The sequence below is a fragment of the Amphiprion ocellaris genome, chromosome 5, assembly GCF_022539595.1.
Source record: "Amphiprion ocellaris isolate individual 3 ecotype Okinawa chromosome 5, ASM2253959v1, whole genome shotgun sequence".
In the NCBI taxonomy this organism is placed as follows: Eukaryota; Metazoa; Chordata; class Actinopteri; family Pomacentridae; genus Amphiprion; species Amphiprion ocellaris.
The window spans coordinates 30,062,338-30,084,427 of NC_072770.1; positions in this window are offsets into that span (position 1 = coordinate 30,062,338).

Below are 22,090 nucleotides of genomic sequence, written 5' to 3' on the forward strand. Positions count from 1 at the left end.
AGGAGCACATAACTTTGATCCCTTTTTTGGCTTGTTTCTTACTTGAGTCATTTATTTTACACTGCCATAGTATGGTTTTGTCTCACCAGCATCTTCAAAATTAGGTCCATATTGGCCAAGTCCATAACTCTCAATTTAGATGCAACATCCAGTGCCAATGCAGGATGTGTGTCCTTTATGTAACGAGGTCAGAAAGTAAGATTGACTTTAACTCTGTGTCATTAAACACAGCAGGAATACCGATACAGAGGGCTCTGGCACAAAACACTCAGGATCGTTACGCAAAAACATTGAAACAGGCTCAGCTTTTACCATCTGGCAGCGTTGTAGTGACCAGTCAAATACATACAAACGCACATTCCTGCAAGCTTTATTTGTACAAGCTGAATATTTCCACTGTTTACTTCACAATTGCTGTGATGACAAATAAATTAGTGGCTCTCGTGAGCTCCTTCATACCACAGTGCAGCTACAATACACCTTAGCCGCCATGTGCAACTATGGTAACTATGACAATGCACCATAATCAAAACTCCTATAGAAATCTGTGTATTATAATGAAAACATTTACAGATGTAGTCATCCTTTCAATCTGCAAATGAAACGGGTGGCATTGCTAACGGAGCAAAACATCAAAACATATTCAGTCACACTTGTAGTTGTTTAATGGACAGTGCAATAGATCTTTCTGCGCACTAAAATGTTCACAATGTTGCCCCAGACTTCAGAAATGTGCAGTGTAACATAATTATGCATTGGCTGATAATTTCTGTGCAGTATGTCTTCTGTAATGTATGTTTACACTAAAATAACTAACATTTGTGGAAAACTAATTGTCAGGCAAGTATGAAACTTTAAAAAATATCTAAATAACTGAATACAATTACAATATGTGCATTTATCCAGTCTTTATACAGAAACTGACATTTTTAAATAGGGGCTGCGGTTATAAAAGACAGTAATGAACAAAGTGAGTAAAGTTTACTTGGATACATCTGTTTGCAACAAGCCCATATGTGATATGATATGTTTTTTAACCTTTTCATAATTGTTTAACTACAGCTTATAAGTCCTATTTGGAGAGAGGAGGATTAAAATAAGCAAGAATGCATGTCCGTATATCTTTAAATGTAGAGGGCATCGACAGTGCAACCAAAAAAGCCATTCATATGATCTGAAGTGTCCGCTACTCCCAGTGAGGTTCCACAAGTTTTGCAGTCTTGGAAACAAAGTCTTGATTTATACAGTTCACATTGAATGTCTGGATGTGGAATGATGATGGGGGATTCAATTAAAGACAGACCTTTTGGCTCTGAATAATTATCCCGTGTAATTTTCTGTGTGGAGGCCTCGGCTCGCTTACTGCTGCTCTGACTGACAGGAACCCCTGCAGACAGTGAACCAACGGAGCCAACACACACACACACACACACACACACACACACACACACACACACACACACACACACACAAACACACACACACACACACACACACACACAGCGGAGACAAAGAGCATTTTTTAATAAATGTATCGTTCATTCTACATAAACAATAATTCTGAGCTGCGGTTGCCTTTAAAAATAAATTGAAATTTGGATCATTTTAACTATATGAGTCATTTTATGTTCACCTGCATGTATTCAAATATGTAAATGTTCCCAAAGTAACATTCTAGTTAGGCATAATGGGATTTTTTTTTTCTTCAGGCATTTGCTGGGTGTTTTTTTGGGCCTTGGATTCTCATTCAGTTTAACAAATGGGGGCTAAGACAATTGTGGCACTGAGTCAACCTTGGCCTAGTTTGGAGGCCGAACAGGCTGTATATAATACCACATAATATGATGTCAAAACACAGAGCCATAAAATGGTAGACCACCAGTTTAGTCAGTATTTGTGGGACGTAAAAATTCTGGGCTCCGTATAAAAGCTTGGTAAGGCACATAAAAAAAAAAAGACCAAGGCTGACAAGATGTTGGAGCCGCAGTCACAGCCAGCTTTCAAATATTGTTAAAGTTCACCCAAGTCAATTTGTTTTCTCTCACAAGGAAAGTTTCATCTTTCAGTGAAAGATGAAAAACACGAGAAATGGCAGTTGTTCATGCTGGCGCAAACAAAGGCAACAAAATGAGCCATGCATGTGTGTGTCTCTCTCTGTGTGCTGTCTGGACAATACTCTCAGTCTGTGTCTTTGCATTGCATGCCTGGCACTCCAACTATCTGTCTGCTTTGGCTGTGGCCCGGCTGTTGTTTCTCTGCAGGCTCACGCTCTGGAGATAAGGACTGGAGAGGAATCGAGATAACGCTGAGGCCCAGACGTACACCCCCCATAATCCCCGGAGAGCCAACACTGTGATAGCCTCATTCCAACCATGATTTAGTGACTCTGACACTACATAATTACCCTGTAAGCACAGATAATCACAATCTATATCAATGAGCAATTAGTGTAGACATGGGCTGAAGGCTCTCCTGGGGATGCCAAGTGGGAAGCCTGCAGGGAGGCTCAGGAGGGCCGGTGCTCTTACTGGAGCACTGAAAGACCTCATGACAAAATGCTGAGCCACAAGTGAGCAACGATGTTCCCTATAAACAACACTCAGCTTTATCTGTCATTACAGACATCTGGTATCGGATAACAATTAACGTGAGGCCATTTGGGCCTCTCATTAACTGCAGCATCACCTCAGTCAGTCTCTGGTGGTGTATGTCATCCAGTCCTCTGTTTTGATGATTACATTAGAGCAGCTGTATACTCCAAACAAAAGGGAACTTGGCCAGATTCTTGAAGGCTAATGAACTGCTGTTGAATAAGCCTCTGCAAACAAATGCCTCTCCGCTCGCTGCGTTGGTTCTGTTTGTGTAATGGCAGCCGTGTCAGCATGCAAGTTCAGTGGGGAGCAGCAAGTAAATACTACGCACTTATGCAAAATGTCAAACAAGCACATGACACTGTTGACAGACTGGACAAATCTGGCCAGCTGGCCGGCTTATAGATATTGAAGTGATCAAAACACAATGAGGTGCTTCTTTTTGCTCACGTATCACAATTTCACTGAGAACAGCAATTTTCAGCTTGTTTGGAGTATCCTGCTGTTTATTCCTGTCTCAGCCAGTTGACAGCCATGTCCAAAGTATGGTCTTTTTGGTGCTTTGATGCCTTCTGTAGTGGCATCCATGTGTTTATCACCTCCCACGGCTGTATTTTTCCAAAATTCTATCTCATTCATCTTCCCCCTGTGTTTGGTACCTCCTTCTGTCCTGTCGCCTAATTTCTACCTCTTTCTGTCTCGTCACTGGCGTCCTCAGACTTCGTGACCCCTCTCCTTGTTGGAGGAAAAGACATAACTCAATAAGTCTGTTTACTGCAGTGGTCAAAGGTTAAGCATTTTAGACGGCTTCTGCTCTGGAAACTGGAGATAGTGCTGGAAATGTGCAAGTGAACACAACATGAAGGTCACTGATGAGGTAGTGTAGACAGTGTTTTAAGTTTAAAATGTCATCACTGTTATCTTTGTAGACTAAAGTTTAACATTTCAAAGCAAACATCAATATGAAAGTCTTATTTTATGTTGCTAAAATCTCATTAACGCAGCAGAAACTGGGTTAATGTTGATGATTCCCAAAATGAAAAAGAATGTTTATTTTATGGTGAAATTGTTTAAAGAGAGCTGAATCCCCTCATGATTCTGAATTCTTGGTGGAAGTCCAAGAAAACCCTGATCTCACCTCTCCTTCAACTTGCTAAAAATATTCAAACATGTATTTAACTGAGGCAACACCCAGCCATTTCTATTAAACGGACATTTAATTGAGATTGGCCCAGGACAAGATCTGATCCCTGCAGCCTCTTAAGACAGCATAATTCAATAGTTAAAAGGCTGTACCACAATTACCATTGGCTTTATTGTTCTAATCTAATTGCCTTAATTTTATTTTCCAAGGGGAAACAGTGTGTCAGGGTTCCACCAAGTATTTTTCCTTTCGCTTGCATTCAGCAAAGCAGTACAGCTTTTGCAACAGAATCTAAAGCTCCATCAGATTACAAATTCTGACCCAGTGGGGGTTGCGGTGTATTATTATGAATACTCTTGTTTTGGTGTCTTGCCTTTACAGACTGGAGTGCAATAGTTAGAATAGGAGCTCCGAGAGTAGTTTTCTCCTGAGGTTTTAAAATTCCCTCACTTCTTCTCGTCCTCCCCAGCAGTGTGTCTGACAATAAGCGGAGGTCTGTTAAAATACAAACCTTAAGTAATCATACTCCAACAAGGGCAAAACAATCGTAACTCAGCATGGCAGAGAGTCAGAGTTCAAGAGAGACATGTTATTCATTTTGAGAGAATACCCCAGGGTCTTTTGAGAATTTGAGTGGATAGACTTTCACTCAGAGAAAAAAATAAAAGAATGCATGACCCGACATCACTGATCCATCAGAGCACCCATGTTTGTCCACCTGACTCCCCCTGAGACAGGTTATAAGTCCTCCCAATCAGTCACACATAGGCTAGTGTCAAAGTTTCAAAAGTATTCAGTGTATGCTATTCTTTTAAACTAAACTTATGTCCAGTGATATCCTATATGTTAGTGGACAAATCCCACAAAGCCAAAGCTGAACGTTACTCCCAACCACAGACTTTTATGTTTCGCCAAAAACACCATATTCTTTCAATAAGCTGAGCACTAATACATCAAATCTATTGCTGAAGAAAGAAAGTCCTTAACAAATAAATTATTCAGCAATAAAAAATGCAATTCCCAATAGTTTTAGAAAAAAAAAAATTCAGAGTTTTAAAAATGTATTTCTTCAGAAGTGTAACCAACGGGCCAGAAAAGTCAAAAAGACGTGTTTTGGGTTTTAGTCTCTCATGTGCTTTATTGACAGTAGCAAAAAATGTAGAATATCTCTGGCCTCATCTTGTTGATTGAGAACGAAGCATCTGCATTACAACGCCAGATGCATATGGACACCCAAACCAGGTATCCAGAACACCACTTCTACAACAGCTCTGTTAGATGAGGAGTTGTAATGTCAAAACAGCAAACAACATGTACTGTTTGTCACAGCCACAGCTTAAGGCTGTGGGCTGTGGTAGTGCTTCCTGCTCTGGCCCTGTTCTCTCTCTCCGAGGTGTGTGTGGTGAAGCTGGCAGCAGGTGTGCTGCATCGTAATCAGCGGACGAGCTGCAGGTGGAGCTGAGTGACTGGTCTCTGAGCGTCTATGAAATCAGATGGCACCCATCATTCAAAGCTGGACCGTCGTCTAATCTCCAGTTAGTGCTGGGTCCTCGAATCCACAGGTAAGTGTTTGGTTTTTTTGTACATGCATTATTTATTTATTTATTTTTTTTGCTTGCATAACTTTGTTTCTTTCTTTCCACAGGTTTTCTCTCCACAGGTACGTCCGGCTCCAGGCAAGTCCAGGTAAGTCCATTTAAATTTAAGTTAGGGCTGGGGGTCCCCAGTGAGGACCACAGTCAAGGAGGCAGGGGTGGATTGGGTGAGGGGGAAAATGTCCAATTGATCCAATTTAAGGTGCTTCACAGAACGCATATAACGCAATATAAACTGTATAAAATGGGCTTCTCGTGCTCAGACACATGTACGCAATGCACCCAAAACATGACTGACATTTACTTTCACGCTCTGTGGCTATGTACACCTGTCTATCAATTCTGGGTAACAATCACACAGAAACTCTTCAATATTTTGGACTGCGGGATTCCGCATTCCCCGAACGTTTGCCTAATTAGTGATCTAATGCAAACAGCCCTTCCAGACATTCATATCCAACCCACACTTGCAGCTATCGCCATTGCCAAAAAAGCTATTTTAGTTAACTGGAAAGATAAGAAAGCCCTCAACATCATCCATTGGCTGAACCTCCTCACAGAACATATTTCACTTGAGAGAATATCTGCTACCAGAAAAAAACAATTGGACTCCTTTTAAAGAAAAATGGTCTCCATTTATTAAATCAATAAATATTAATCTATAGCCTCTGCTTGTATGTGAGCATATGCCACTTCCCTCATAAAACTGTGATACTTATTCTGTCTGTATTTCTCTGCTTTATTTCAGCTTAACCCTCTACCTTTTTAAGAAGGATGGCACCATGGACTTCAAGACCATGTGGATGCACTGGTGGTGTCCTTTCCCTATTGCTCCTGGGGTTGCTCTCTGGCTCTGCAGGGCCAGCGTGGCTCGGGCCCCTCTGCCTGGGGGTGGGTGTCCCCGGTGTCTCTCCCTTTGAGCCCTGGGTCTGCTGGGTCTGTGCGCTCTCCCGGGGCCTTGGGGGTGGCGGCGGCTGGTCTCTTCTGGGGCGCCCTGGCTGGCCCTGGGGTTTGGGGTGGGTCGGCCCTTCCGTCGCTCCCCTGTCCCTTCCAGCTCTGCTTCCCTCCTTCTCCTCCCCCTCCTCTCCTGCCTGGCCGCTCGTCCTCGTCCCTCTCCCTCCCCTGGGGGGGGCCTGGTGGTCTTTCTGGGGGGGTGGCTCTGGCTCATCTGGGCACAGGCCTTGGTACTTGCCTGTGTGCTGCCACTAGAGATCAGTTTCTGCTGGCTGGGGGGCTTCTGTCTGGGCCCGGTGCTGTCCTGGGGTGGGTGGGGTCTTGGTGATGCTGCGGGGTGGGCGCCCTGCATCCTAGACGTGCCGGCTCCAGGGTGGGCATGGGGACTCATGGCCCCTGCTTCCTGGTGGTGTGGCCTGGTCCTCCCTCTGGGGCAGGGTGCTGCGTGCAGCTGGCCCATGGTGGGGCTATGGTGTCTGCTGGGACGCTGCTCTAGCGCTGCGACTTCCGGGGGTTTCGGTGCTGGCTGGGCTGGTCGGGTTCATGTGAGCCCACCTCCGCCTCTTGCCCCTGGGCTCTGGGGGCCCTCTGCATCAGTACCGGTGGTCTTACTACCTGTCTCCCCTGCTGCTCTGTCCTCATGGGCCGGATCCACACCAGACTGCCTCTTACTGTGCACTTCACATACTTCACACATCACTGTATATAGCTACTCTTAGGCACATATAGGGACATGACAGTTAGGGCCCTGAGAGCAGGTGGGGGCAGGAATGATGGGCTCTGTGGTGGGGCGGATGGCAGGGCTCTACGGCCTTGTCTCTTCCCCATCACCCCCTTTTTTGCCTCCCCTGCTCTCTAATTTGTTTTTAATGCACCACACACACTCACACCTTGGGGGTAGGTCTGGGATGGCTCGGGGAACTTGGGTCAGGGTAGACTGCAGAGTAGCCATCCTCTGTGGTCCTCTGGCCTGCCCCCTGGACGCCTCACCCAGCCTCTCCACTTTTAATGCACCACATGACACTCAGGGTTACACTATCACAGTGCAGGGATAATGTCTCCAGTCTGGGATTGGGAGACATATTAATAGGGAATAATGGGGGGGGTTTCACTAATATGGCCTCGCTGGTGGGACCCGGCCCCCTTATGGCTATGGGGTGGCGGGGGTGGACCATTATCCGTGTTGCTGTGGCTGGGGGGTCCCCGGGACCTGGGGGCTGTGGCCTGGGGGGGGTTCTCCTGCATGCCCGACAGGTCCAGGCTGGTGCGGTGGCTCTTGGTGGGCTGCGAGGGCTGGATTCGCCGTCCTGGTGGGCGCTGTGGCTGTACTGCGGGCTGGTGGCATGTGGTGGCTCTGTCCTGGTGGGTTGTCAGGATGCATTGCAGGGTGTGGGGGCCCTGGGTGTACTGCGCTCACCTGGGGCCTGGTGCGGGGAGGGTATGCGGGGTGCCTCCCTGTCGGCGTCGCCGGGCCTCACCACACTGTCTATTTTTACTCTCTGGACTCGCATCGGGGCCCGGTTCCGATCTCCTCTGGCTGGCTCCCGGTGGCGGCCTGCTTTGTGATGGGCTGGTTGCCATCCCTTCGGTGGGCCGCTCGGCCCCTGTGTCTGGCTTCCTGGCTGCGTGGGGCCGTTGGCCCCCTCGGGGGTAGGGGTGGGGGGTGGTTGGGGTTTGGGTGGCGGGTGGGTCCTCGTGCCCCGGGCTGCCTGGGTCGGTCTTGGCACGCTAGGAGTGTCGGTAGCTGCTCCCTCTTGTTCTCCAGGTCCGTGTGGTTCACAGTGGCCCCGGTGGCTCTCTGGGGGTGCCGCCCTGTGGCTCCTACATCCTGCAGGGAGGGGTGCCCTGTTGGCTTGGCCCTGCCTTGCCGTGATTGCTGTTCTGGGCTTCGGGGTCCTTCACACTTGCATGTTCGATCAGGTCTCGCCAGCTACTGCCGAGTCCCATTGTCAGCAAATGATGGGACCCACCAGAATGTGCTGAGAATCTCTCCAGAGTCTTTACCCTAAACTCATTCTCTCTTTCACTAGTATCCTCTTCCGGCCTATTCTATTCTATACTGTCAAGACATCCACAATTATGGTGCTCAGTACTGTTTGTTTAATTATCTATTATTAATTTAATCTCTTTTTCTTTTGTGTTTTTTTTTCTTTTATTTTTTTTTCTGTTTTATTGTTGGGCAGTTAGTAGTTGGGAATAACACACCACCTCACAATCTTTAATTGTAATAGCACCGCCTGTTAGTTTCTATCCCTGTTCGTCCTCTTCGTCCTGTCCAGTCTTTGTTTCCCCCACACATCACTGAGGTGTAGCACTGCCCTCCCTGGGGCAAAAAAAAAAAAATAATGGTCAACCAGCCCCCATGAAGGAGCTGGAGGTGCACTTTCCATCGTCTGTCGTGGACCAACACCGGGGTCCTGACCTCCAATCCACAGGTAAGTATTTGCTTTTTGTACATGCATTTTTTTTTTTTTTTTTTTTTTTGCTTGCCACAGCTTAAGGCTGTGGGCTGTGGTAGTGCTTCCTGCTCTCTCTCTCTCCTAGGTGTGTGTGGTGAAGCTGGCAGAAGGTGTGCTGCATCGTAATCAGCGGACGAGCTGCAGGTGGAGCTGAGTGACTGGTCTCTGAGCATCTATGAAATCAGATGGCACCCATCATTCAAAGCTGGACCGTCGTCTAATCTCCAGTTAGTGCTGGGTCCTCGAATCCACAGGTAAGTGTTTGGTTTTTGTACATGCATTATTTATTTATTTATTTTTGCTTTGCTAACTTTGTTTCTTTTTTTTCCCCAGAGGTTTTCTTTCCACAGGTGGGTCTGGATCCAGGCAAGTCAGTTTAAATTAGGGTTGGGGATCCACAGTCAAGGAGGCAGGGGTGGATTGGGTGAGGGGAAAATGTCCAATTGATCCAATTTAAGGTGCTTCACAGAACGCATATAACGCCATATAAACTGTATAAAATGGACTTCTCGCGCTCAGACACATGTACGCAATGCACCCAAAACATGACTGACATTTACTTTCACGCTCTGTGGCTATGTACACCTGTCTATCAATTCTGGGTAACAATCACACAGAAACTCTTCAATATTTTGGACTGCGGGATTCCGCATTCCCCGAACGTTTGCCTAATTGGCGATGTAACGCAAACAGCCCTTCCAGACATTCATATCCAACCCACACTTGCAGCTATCGCCATCGCCAAAAAAGCTATTTTAGTTAACTGGAAAGATAAGAAAGCCCTCAACATCATCCATTGGCTGAACCTCCTCACAGAACATATTTCACTTGAGAGAATATCTGCTACCAGAAAAAAACAATTGGACTCCTTTTAAAGAAAAATGGTCTCCATTTATTAAATCAATAAATATTAATCTATAGCCTCTGCTTGTATGTGAGCATATGCCACTTCCCTCATAAAACTGTGATACTTATTCTGTCTGTATTTCTCTGCTTTATTTCAGCTTAACCCTCTACCTTTTTAAGAAGGATGGCACCATGGACTTCAAGACCATGTGGATGCACTGGTGGTGTCCTTTCCCTATTGCTCCTGGGGTTGCTCTCTGGCTCTGCAGGGCCAGCGTGGCTCGGGCCCCTCTGCCTGGGGGTGGGTGTCCCCGGTGTCTCTCCCTTTGAGCCCTGGGTCTGCTGGGTCTGTGCGCTCTCCCGGGGCCTTGGGGGTGGCGGCGGCTGGTCTCTTCTGGGGCGCCCTGGCTGGCCCTGGGGTTTGGGGTGGGTCGGCCCTTCCGTCGCTCCCCTGTCCCTTCCAGCTCTGCTTCCCTCCTTCTCCTCCCCCTCCTCTCCTGCCTGGCCGCTCGTCCTCGTCCCTCTCCCTCCCCTGGGGGGGGCCTGGTGGTCTCTCTGGGGGGGTGGCTCTGGCTCATCTGGGCACAGGCATTGGTACTTGCCTGTCTGCTGCCACTGGAGATCAGTTTCTGCTGGCTGGGGGGCTTCTGTCTGGGCCCGGTGCTGTCCTGGGGTGGGTGGGGTCTTGGTGATGCTGCGGGGTGGGCGCCCTGCATCCTAGACGTGCCGGCTCCAGGGTGGGCATGGGGACTCATGGCCCCTGCTTCCTGGTGGTGTGGCCTGGTCCTCCCTCTGGGGCAGGGTGCTGCGTGCAGCTGGCCCATGGTGGGGCTATGGTGTCTGCTGGGACGCTGCTCTAGCGCTGCGACTTCCGGGGGTTTCGGTGCTGGCTGGGCTGGTCGGGTTCATGTGAGCCCACCTCCGCCTCTTGCCCCTGGGCTCTGGGGGCCCTCTGCATCAGTACCGGTGGTCTTACTACCTGTCTCCCCTGCTGCTCTGTCCTCATGGGCCGGATCCACACCAGACTGCCTCTTACTGTGCACTTCACATACTTCACACATCACTGTATATAGCTACTCTTAGGCACATATAGGGACATGACAGTTAGGGCCCTGAGAGCAGGTGGGGGTGAGAACGATGGGCTCTGTGGTGGGGCGGATGGCAGGGCTCTACGGCCTTGTCTCTTCCCCATCACCCCCTTTTTTGCCTCCCCTGCTCTCTAATTTGTTTTTAATGCACCACACACACTCACACCTTGGGGGTAGGTCTGGGATGGCTCGGGGATCTTGGGTCAGGGTAGACTGCAGAGTAGCCATCCTCTGTGGTCCTCTGGCCTGCCCCCTGGACGCCTCACCCAGCCTCTCCACTTTTAATGCACCACATGACACTCAGGGTTACACTATCACAGTGCAGGGATAATGTCTCCAGTCTGGGATTGGGAGACATATTAATAGGGAATAATGGGGGGGGTTTCACTAATATGGCCTCGCTGGTGGGACCCGGCCCCCTTATGGCTATGGGGTGGCGGGGGTGGACCATTATCCGTGTTGCTGTGGCTGGGGGGTCCCCGGGACCTGGGGGCTGTGGCCTGGGGGGGGTTCTCCTGCATGCCCGACAGGTCCAGGCTGGTGCGGTGGCTCTTGGTGGGCTGCGAGGGCTGGATTCGCCGTCCTGGTGGGCGCTGTGGCTGTACTGCGGGCTGGTGGCATGTGGTGGCTCTGTCCTGGTGGGTTGTCAGGACGCATTGCAGGGTGTGGGGGCCCTGGGTGTACTGCGCTCACCTGGGGCCTGGTGCGGGGAGGGTATGCGGGGTGCCTCCCTGTCGGCGTCGCCGGCCCTCACCACACTGTCTATTTTTACTCTCTGGACTCGCATCGGGGCCCGGTTCCGATCTCCTCTGGCTGGCTCCCGGTGGCGGCCTGCTTTGTGATGGGCTGGTTGCCATCCCTTCGGTGGGCCGCTCGGCCCCTGTGTCTGGCTTCCTGGCTGCGTGGGGCCGTTGGCCCCCTTGGGGGTAGGGGTGGGCGGGTGGGGTGGGGGGTTTGGTGGGGGGTGGTTGGGGTTTGGGTGGCGGGTGGGTCCTCGTGCCCCGGGCTGCCTGGGTCGGTCTTGGCACGCTAGGAGTGTCGGTAGCTGCTCCCTCTTGTTCTCCAGGTCCGTGTGGTTCACAGTGGCCCCGGTGGCTCTCTGGGGGTGCCGCCCTGTGGCTCCTACATCCTGCAGGGAGGGGTGCCCTGTTGGCTTGGCTCTGCCTTGCCGTGATTGCTGTTCTGTGCTTCGGGGTCCTTCACACTTGCATGTTCGATCAGGTCTCGCCAGCTACTGCCGAGTCCCATTGACAGCAAATGATGGGACCCACCAGAATGTGCTGAGAATCTCTCCAGAGTCTTTACCCTAAACTCCTTCTCTTTTTCACTAGTATCCTCTTCCGGCCTATTCTATTCTATACTGTCAAGACATCCACAATTATGGTGCTCAGTACTGTTTGTTTAATTATCTATTATTAATTTAATCTCTTTTTCTTTTGTGTTTTTATTTTTTTTTATTTTATTTTTTTTCTGTTTTATTGATGGACAGTTAGTAGTTGGGAATAACACACCACCTGACAATCTTTAATTGTAATAGCACCGCCTGTTAGTTTCTATCCCTGTTCGTCCTCTTCGTCCTGTCCAGTCTTTGTTTGCCCCACACGTCACTGAGGTGTAGCACTGCCCTCCCTGGGGCAAAAAAAAAAAAAAAAAAAAAAAAGTCAACCAGCCCCCATGAAGGAGCTGGAGGTGCACTTTCCATCGTCTGTCGTGGACCAACACCGGGGTCTCGACCTCCAGTCCACAGGTAAGTATTTGCTTTTTGTACCTGCATTTTTATTTTTTGCTTTACTGACTTTGTTTCTTTTTTTTCCCCAGAGATTTTCTTTCCACAGGTGGGTCTGGATCCAGGCAAGTCCAGGCAAGTCAATTTAAATTAGGGTTGGGGATCCACAGTCAAGGAGGCACAGGTGGATTGGGTGAGGGGGAAATGTCCCTTAGAAGGGACATCCGGCCTCTGTGAGGCAGCCGGAGGTGCACTTTCCATCCCCTGTTGTGGACCAACACCGGGGTCCCGACCTCCAATCCACAGGTAAGTATTTGCTTTTTGTACATGCATTTTTAAAAATTTTGTTTTTGCTTTGCTAACTTTGTTTCTTTCTCTAGAGGTTTTCTCTCCACAGGTGCATCTGGATCCAGCCAAGTCCAGGTAAGTCAATTTAAATTTAAATTAGGGTTGGGGATCCACAGTCAAGGAGGCAGGGGTGGGTTGGGTGAGGGGAAAATGTCCAATTGATCCAATTTAAGGTGCTTCACAGAATGCATATAACGCAATATAAACTGTATAAAATGGACTTCTCGTGCTCAGACACATGTACGCAATGCACCCAAAACATGACTGACATTTACTTTCACGCTCTGTGGCTATGTACACCTGTCTATCAATTCTGGGTAACAATCACACAGAAACTCTTCAATATTTTGGACTGCGGGATTCCGCATTCCCCTGAACGTTTGCCTAATTGGTGATCTAATGCAAACAGCCCTACCAGACATTCATATCCAACCCACACTTGCAGCTATCGCCATTGCCAAAAAAGCTATTTTCGTTAACTGGAAAGATAAGAAAGCCCTCAACATCATCCATTGGCTGAACCTCCTCACAGAACATATTTCACTTGAGCGAATATCTGCTACCAGAAAAAAAACAATTGGACTCCTTTTAAAGAAAAATGGTCTCCATTTATTAAATCAATGAATATTAATCTATAGCCTCTGCTTGTATGTGAGCATATGCCACTTCCCTCATAAAACTGTGATACTTATTCTGTCTGTATTTCTCTGCTTTATTTCAGCTTAACCCTCTACCTTTTTAAGAAGGATGGCACCATGGACTTCAAGACCATGTGGATGCACTGGTGGTGTCCTTTCCCTATTGCTCCTGGGGTTGCTCTCTGGCTCTGCAGGGCCAGCGTGGCTCGGGCCCCTCTGCCTGGGGGTGGGTGTCCCCGGTGTCTCTCCCTTTGAGCCCTGGGTCTGCTGGGTCTGTGCGCTCTCCCGGGGCCTTGGGGGTGGCGGCGGCTGGTCTCTTCTGGGGCGCCCTGGCTGGCCCTGGGGTTTGGGGTGGGTCGGCCCTTCCGTTGCTCCCCTGTCCCTTCCAGCTCTGCTTCCCTCCTTCTCCTCCCCCTCCTCTCCTGCCTGGCCGCTCGTCCTCGTCCCTCTCCCTCCCCTGGGGGGGGCCTGGTGGTCTCTCTGGGGGGGTGGCTCTGGCTCATCTGGGCACAGGCCTTCGTACTTGCCTGTCTGCTGCCACTGGAGATCAGTTTCTGCTGGCTGGGGGGCTTCTGTCTGGGCCCGGTGCTGTCCTGGGGTGGGTGGGGTCTTGGTGATGCTGCGGGGTGGGCGCCCTGCATCCTAGACGTGCCGGCTCCAGGGTGGGCATGGGGACTCATGGCCCCTGCTTCCTGGTGGTGTGGCCTGGTCCTCCCTCTGGGGCAGGGTGCTGCGTGCAGCTGGCCCATGGTGGGGCTATGGTGTCTGCTGGGACGCTGCTCTAGCGCTGCGACTTCCGGGGGTTTCGGTGCTGGCTGGGCTGGTCGGGTTCATGTGAGCCCACCTCCGCCTCTTGCCCCTGGGATCTGGGGGCCCTCTGCATCAGTACCGGTGGTCTTACTACCTGTCTCCCCTGCTGCTCTGTCCTCATGGGCCGGATCCACACCAGACTGCCTCTTACTGTGCACTTCACATACTTCACACATCACTGTATATAGCTACTCTTAGGCACATATAGGGACATGACAGTTAGGGCCCTGAGAGCAGGTGGGGGCAGGAATGATGGGCTCTGTGGTGGGGCGGATGGCAGGGCTCTACGGCCTTGTCTCTTCCCCATCACCCCCTTTTTTGCCTCCCCTGCTCTCTAATTTGTTTTTAATGCACCACACACACTCACACCTTGGGGGTAGGTCTGGGACGGCTCGGGGATCTTGGGTCAGGGTAGACTGCAGAGTAGCCATCCTCTGTGGTCCTCTGGCCTGCCCCCTGGACGCCTCACCCAGCCTCTCCACTTTTAATGCACCACATGACACTCAGGGTTACACTATCACAGTGCAGGGATAATGTCTCCAGTCTGGGATTGGGAGACATATTAATAGGGAATAATGGGGGGGTTTCACTAATATGGCCTCGCTGGTGGGACCCGGCCCCCTTATGGCTATGGGGTGGCGGGAGTGGACCATTATCCGTGTTGCTGTGGCTGGGGGGTCCCCGGGACCTGGGGGCTGTGGCCTGGGGGGGGTTCTCCTGCATGCCCGACAGGTCCAGGCTGGTGCGGTGGCTCTTGGTGGGCTGCGAGGGCTGGATTCGCCGTCCTGGTGGGCGCTGTGGCTGTACTGCGGGCTGGTGGCATGTGGTGGCTCTGTCCTGGTGGGTTGTCAGGACGCATTGCAGGGTGTGGGGGCCCTGGGTGTACTGCGCTCACCTGGGGCCTGGTGCGGGGAGGGGTATGCGGGGTGCCTCCCTGTCGGCGTCGCCGGGCCTCACCACACTGTCTATTTTTACTCTCTGGACTCGCATCGGGGCCCGGTTCCGATCTCCTCTGGCTGGCTCCCGGTGGCGGCCTGCTTTGTGATGGGCTGGTTGCCATCCCTTCGGTGGGCCGCTCGGCTCCTGTGTCTGGCTTCCTGGCTGCGTGGGGCCGTTGGCCCCCTTGGGGGTAGGGGTGGGTGGGCAGGCGGGATGGTGGGGTGGGGGTTGGTGGGGGCTGGGGTGGGTGGGGTTGGGGTTTGGCTGCCTGGGTCGGTCCTCGTGCCCCGGGCTGCCTGGGTCGGTCTTGGCACGCTAGGAGTGTCGGTAGCTGCTCCCTCTTGTTCTCCAGGTCCGTGTGGTTCACAGTGGCCCCGGTGGCTCTCTGGGGGTGCCGCCCTGTGGCTCCTACATCCTGCAGGGAGGGGTGCCCTGTTGGCTTGGCCCTGCCTTGCCGTGATTGCTGTTCTGGGCTTCGGGGTCCTTCACACTTGCATGTTCGATCAGGTCTCGCCAGCTACTGCCGAGTCCCATTGTCAGCAAATGATGGGACCCACCAGAATGTGCTGAGAATCTCTCCAGAGTCTTTACCCTAAACTCCTTCTCTTTTTCGCTAGTATCCTCTTCCGGCCTATTCTATTCTATACTGTCAAGACATCCACAATTATGGTGCTCAGTACTGTTTGTTTAATTATCTATTATTAATTTAATCTCTTTTTCTTTTGTGTTTTTTTTCTTTTATTTTTTTTCTGTTTTATTGTTGGGCAGTTAGTAGTTGGGAATAACACACCACCTGTCAATCTTTAATTGTAATAGCACCGCCTGTTAGTTTCTATCCCTGTTCGTCCTCTTCGTCCTGTCCAGTCTTTGTTTGCCCCACACATCACTGAGGTGTAGCACTGCCCTCCCTGGGGCAAAAAAAAAAAAAGTCAACCAGCCCCCATGAAGGAGCTGGAGGTGCACTTTCCATCGTCTGTCGTGGACCAACACCGGGGTCTCGACCTCCAGTCCACAGGTAAGTATTTGCTTTTTGTACCTGCATTTTTTTTTTTTGCTTTACTAACTTTGTTTCTTTTTTTTCCCCAGAGATTTTCTTTCCACAGGTGGGTCTGGATCCAGGCAAGTCCAGGTAAGTCAATTTAAATTAGGGTTGGGGATCCACGGTCAAGGAGGCACAGGTGGATTGGGTGAGAAGGAAATGTCCCTTAGAAGGGACATCCGGCCTCTGTGAGGGAGCCAGAGGTGCACTGTCCATCCTCTGTCGTGGACCAACACCAGGGTCCCGACCTCCAATCCACAGGTAAGTATTTGCTTTTTGTACATGCATTTTTAAAAATTTTGTTTTTGCTTTGCTAACTTTGTTTCTTTCTCTAGAGGTTTTCTCTCCACAGGTGCATCTGGATCCAGCCAAGTCCAGGTAAGTCCATTTAAATTTAAATTAGGGTTGGGGATCCACAGTCAAGGAGGCAGGGGTGGATTGGGTGAGAGGGAAATGTCCCTTAAAAGGGACAACCAGCCCCCATGAAGGAGCCGGAGGTGCACTTTCCATCCTCTGTCGTGGACCAACACCGGGGTCTCGACCTTCAATCCACAGGTAAGTATTTGCTTTTTGTACCTGCATTTTTATATTTTGCTTTGCTAACTTTGTTTCTTTCTCTACAGAGGCTTTCTTTCCACAGGTGTGTCTGGATCCAGGCAAGTCCAGGTAAGTCCATTTAAATTAGGATTGGGGATCCACAGTCAAGGAGGCACATGTGGATTCGGTGAGAGGGAAATGTCCCTTAAAAGGGAAAACTGGGCCCTGTGAGGGAGCCGGAGGTGCACTGTCCATTCTCTGTTGTGGACCACAGGTAATTTTTTTTTTTTTTTTTTTTGTACATGCATTTTTTTTTTCTTTTTTTGCTTTGCTAACTTTGTATCTTTCTCTACAGAGGTTTTCTCTCCACAGGTGGGTCTGGATCCAGGCAAGTCCAGGTAAGTCCATTTAAATTAGGGTTGGGGATCCACAGTCAAGGAGGCACAGGTGGATTGGGTGAGAGGGAAATGTCCCTTAAAAGGGACATCCGGCCTCTGTGAGGCAGCCGGAGGTGCACTTTCCATCCTCTGTCGTGGACCAACACCGGGGTCTCGACCTTCAATCCACAGGTAAGTATTTGCTTTTTGTACCTGCATTTTTGTATTTTGCTTTGCTAACTTTGTTTCTTTCTCTAGAGGTTTTCTCTCCACAGGTGCATCTGGATCCAGGTAAGTCCATTTAAATTTAAATTAGGGTTGGGGATCCACAGTCAAGGAGGCAGGGGTGGATTGGGTGAGGGGGAAATGTCCCTTAAAAGGGTCAACCAGCCCCCATGAAGGAGCCAGAGGTGCACTGTCCATCCTCTGTCGTGGACCAACACCGGGGTCTCGACCTTCAATCCACAGGTAAGTATTTGCTTTTTGTACCTGCATTTTTATATTTTGCTTTGCTAACTTTGTTTCTTTCTCTACAGAGGTTTTCTCTCCACAGGTGGGTCTGGATCCAGGCAAGTCCAGGTAAGTCCATTTAAATTAGGGTTGGGGAGGCACGGGTGGATTGGGTGAGAGGGAAATGTCCCTTAAAAGGGACAACTGGGCCCTGTGAGGGAGCCGGAGGTGCACTGTCCATCCATTGTTGTGGACCACAGGTAATTTTTTTTTTTTTTTTTTTTTTTGTACATGCATTTTTTTTTTTTGCTTTGCTAACTTTGTTTCTTTCTTTACAGAGGTTTTCTCTCCACAGGTGGGTCTGGATTCAGGCAAGTGCAGTCCAGGCAAGTCAATTTAAATTAGGGTTGGGGATCCACGGTCAAGGAGGCACAGGTGGATTGGGTGAGAGGGAAATGTCCCTTAGAAGGGACATCCGGCCTCTGTGAGGCAGCCGGAGGTGCACTTTCCATCCTCTGTCGTGGACCAACACCGGGGTCCCGACCTCCAATCCACAGGTAAGTATTTGCTTTTTCTACATGCATTTTTAAAAATTTTGTTTTTGCTTTGCTAACTTTGTTTCTTTCTCTCGAGGTTTTCTCTCCACAGGTGCATCTGGATCCAGCCAAGTCCAGGTAAGTCCATTTAAATTAGGGTTGGGGATCCACAGTCAAGGAGGCAGGGGTGGATTGGGTGAGAGGGAAATGTCCCTTAAAAGGGACAACCAGCCCCCATGAAGGAGCCGGAGGTGCACTTTCCATCCTCTGTCGTGGACCAACACCGGGGTCTCGACCTCCAATCCACAGGTAAGTATTTGCTTTTTGTACCTGCATTTTTATATTTTGCTTTGCTCTTAAAAGGGACAACCAGCCCCCATGAAGGAGCCGGAGGTGCACTTTCCATCCTCTGTCGTGGACCAACACCGGGGTCTCGACCTTCAATCCACAGGTAAGTATTTGCTTTTTGTACCTGCATTTTTATATTTTGCTTTGCTAACTTTGTTTCTTTCTCTACAGAGGCTTTCTTTCCACAGGTGTGTCTGGATCCAGGCAAGTCCAGGTAAGTCCATTTAAATTAGGATTGGGGATCCACAGTCAAGGAGGCACATGTGGATTCGGTGAGAGGGAAATGTCCCTTAAAAGGGACAACTGGGCCCTGTGAGGGAGCCGGAGGTGCACTGTCCATTCTCTGTTGTGGACCACAGGTAATTTTTTTTTTTTTTTTTTTTTGTACATGCATTTTTTTTTTCTTTTTTTGCTTTGCTAACTTTGTTTCTTTCTCTACAGAGGTTTTCTCTCCACAGGTGGGTCTGGATCCAGGCAAGTCCAGGTAAGTCCATTTAAATTAGGGTTGGGGATCCACAGTCAAGGAGGCACAGGTGGATTGGGTGAGAAGGAAATGTCCCTTAAAAGGGACATCCGGCCTCTGTGAGGCAGCCGGAGGTGCACTTTCCATCCTCTGTCGTGGACCAACACCGGGGTCTCGACCTTCAATCCACAGGTAAGTATTTGCTTTTTGTACATGCATTTTTTTTTTTTGCTTTGCTAACTTTGTTTCTTTCTTTACAGAGGTTTTCTCTCCACAGGTGGGTCTGGATTCAGGCAAGTGCAGTCCAGGCAAGTCAATTTAAATTAGGGTTGGGGATCCACGGTCAAGGAGGCACAGGTGGATTGGGTGAGAGGGAAATGTCCCTTAGAAGGGACATCCGGCCTCTGTGAGGCAGCCGGAGGTGCACTTTCCATCCTCTGTCGTGGACCAACACCGGGGTCCCGACCTCCAATCCACAGGTAAGTATTTGCTTTTTCTACATGCATTTTTAAAAATTTTGTTTTTGCTTTGCTAACTTTGTTTCTTTCTCTAGAGGTTTTCTCTCCACAGGTGCATCTGGATCCAGCCAAGTCCAGGTAAGTCCATTTAAATTTAAATTAGGGTTGGGGATCCACAGTCAAGGAGGCAGGGGTGGATTGGGTGAGAGGGAAATGTCCCTTAAAAGGGACAACCAGCCCCCATGAAGGAGCCGGAGGTGCACTTTCCATCCTCTGTCGTGGACCAACACCGGGGTCTCGACCTTCAATCCACAGGTAAGTATTTGCTTTTTGTACCTGCATTTTTATATTTTGCTTTGCTAACTTTGTTTCTTTCTCTACAGAGGCTTTCTTTCCACAGGTGTGTCTGGATCCAGGCAAGTCCAGGTAAGTCCATTTAAATTAGGATTGGGGATCCACAGTCAAGGAGGCACATGTGGATTCGGTGAGAGCGGGAAATGTCCCTTAAAGGGGAAAACTGGGCCTGTGAGGGAGCCGGAGGTGCACTGGTCCATTTCTCTGTTGTGGACCAACAGGGTAATTTTTTTTTTTTTTTTTTTTTGTACATGCATTTTTTTTTTTCTTTTTTTGCTTTGCTAACTTTGACTAGCTTTCTCTACAGAGGTTTTCTCTCCACAGGTTGGGTCTGGATCCAGGCAAGTCCAGGTAAGTCCATTTAAATTAGGGTTGGGGATCCACAGTCAAGGAGGCACAGGTGGATTGGGTGAGAGGGAAATGTCCCTTAAAAGGGTCATCCGGCCTCTGTGAGGCAGCCGGAGGTGCACTTTCCATCCTCTGTCTTGGACCCAACACCGGGGTCTCGACCTTCAATCCACAGGTAAGTATTTGCCTTTTTGTACCTGCATTTTTGTATTTTGCTTTGCTAACTTTGTTTCTTTCTCTAGGGTTTTCTCTCCACAGGTGATCTGGATCCAGGTAAGTCCATTTAAATTTAAATTAGGGTTGGGGATCCACAGTCAAGGAGGCAGGGGTGGATAGGGTGAGGGGGGAAATGTCCCTTAAAGGGTCAACCAGCCCCCATGAAGGAGCCAGAGGTGCACTGTCCATCCTCTGTCGTGGACCCAACACCGGGCGGTCTCGACCTTCAATCCACAGGTAAGTATTTGCTTTTTGTACTGCATTTTTATATTTTGCTTTGCTAACTTTGTTTCTTTCTCTACAGAGGTTTTCTCTCCACAGGTGGGTCTGGATCCAGGCAAGTCCAGGTAAGTCCATTTAAATTAGGGTTGGGGAGGCACGGGTGGATTGGGGTGAGAGGGAAAATGTCCCCTTAAAAGGGACAACTGGCCCTGTGAGGGAGCCGGAGGTGCAACTGTCCATCCATTGTTGTGGACCACAGGTAATTTTTTTTTTTTTTTTTTTTTTTTGTACATGCATTTTTTTTTTTTTGCTTTGCTAACTTTGTTTCTTTCTTACAGAGGTTTTCTCTCCACAGGCTGGGTTGGATTCAGGCAAGTGCAGTCCAGGCAAGTCAATTCTAAATTAGGGCTTGGGGATCCACGGTCAAGGAGGCACAGGTGGATTGGGTGAGAGGGAAATGTCCCTTAGAAGGGACATCCGGCCTCTGTGAGGCAAGCCGGAGGTGCACTTTCCATCCTCTGTCGTGGACCAACACCGGGGTCCCGACCTCCAATCCACAGGTAAGTATTTGCTTTTTCTACATGCATTTTTAAAAATTTTGTTTTTGCTTTGCTAACTTTGTTTCTTTCTCTCGAGGTTTTCTCTCCACAGGTGCATCTGGATCCAGCCAAGTCCAGGTAAGTCCATTTAAATTAGGGTTGGGGATCCACAGTCAAGGAGGCAGGGGTGGATTGGGTGAGAGGGAAATGTCCCTTAAAAGGGACAACCAGCCCCCATGAAGGAGCTGGAGGTGCACTTTCCATCCTCTGTCGTGGACCAACACCGGGGTCTCGACCTTCAATCCACAGGTAAGTATTTGCTTTTTGTACCTGCATTTTTATATTTTGCTTTGCTAACTTTGTTTCTTTCTTTACAGAGGTTTTCTCTCCACAGGTGGGTCTGGATTCAGGCAAGTGCAGTCCAGGCAAGTCAATTTAAATTAGGGTTGGGGATCCACAGTCAAGGAGGCACAGGTGGATTGGGTGAGAAGGAAATGTCCCTTAAAAGGGACATCCGGCCTCTGTGAGGCAGCCGGAGGTGCACTTTCCATCCTCTGTCGTGGACCAACACCGGGGTCCCGACCTCCAATCCACAGGTAAGTATTTGCTTTTTGTACATGCATTTTTACAAATTTTGTTTTTGCTTTGCTAACTTTGTTTCTTTCTCTAGAAGTTTTCTCTCCACAGGTGCATCTGGATCCAGCCAAGTCCAGGTAAGTCCATTTAAATTTAAATTAGGGTTGGGGATCCACAGTCAAGGAGGCAGGGGTGGATTGGGTGAGGGGGAAATGTCCAATTGATCCAATTTAAGGTGCTTCACAGAATGCATATGACGCAATATAAACTGTATAAAATGGGCTTCTCGTGCTCAGACACATGTACGCAATGCACCCAAAACATGACTGACATTTACTTTCACGCTCTGTGGCTATGTACACCTGTCTATCAATTCTGGGTAACAATCACACAGAAACTCTTCAATATTTTGGACTGCGGGATTCCGCATTCCCCGAACGTTTGCCTAATTGGTGATCTAATGCAAACAGCCCTACCAGACATTCATAT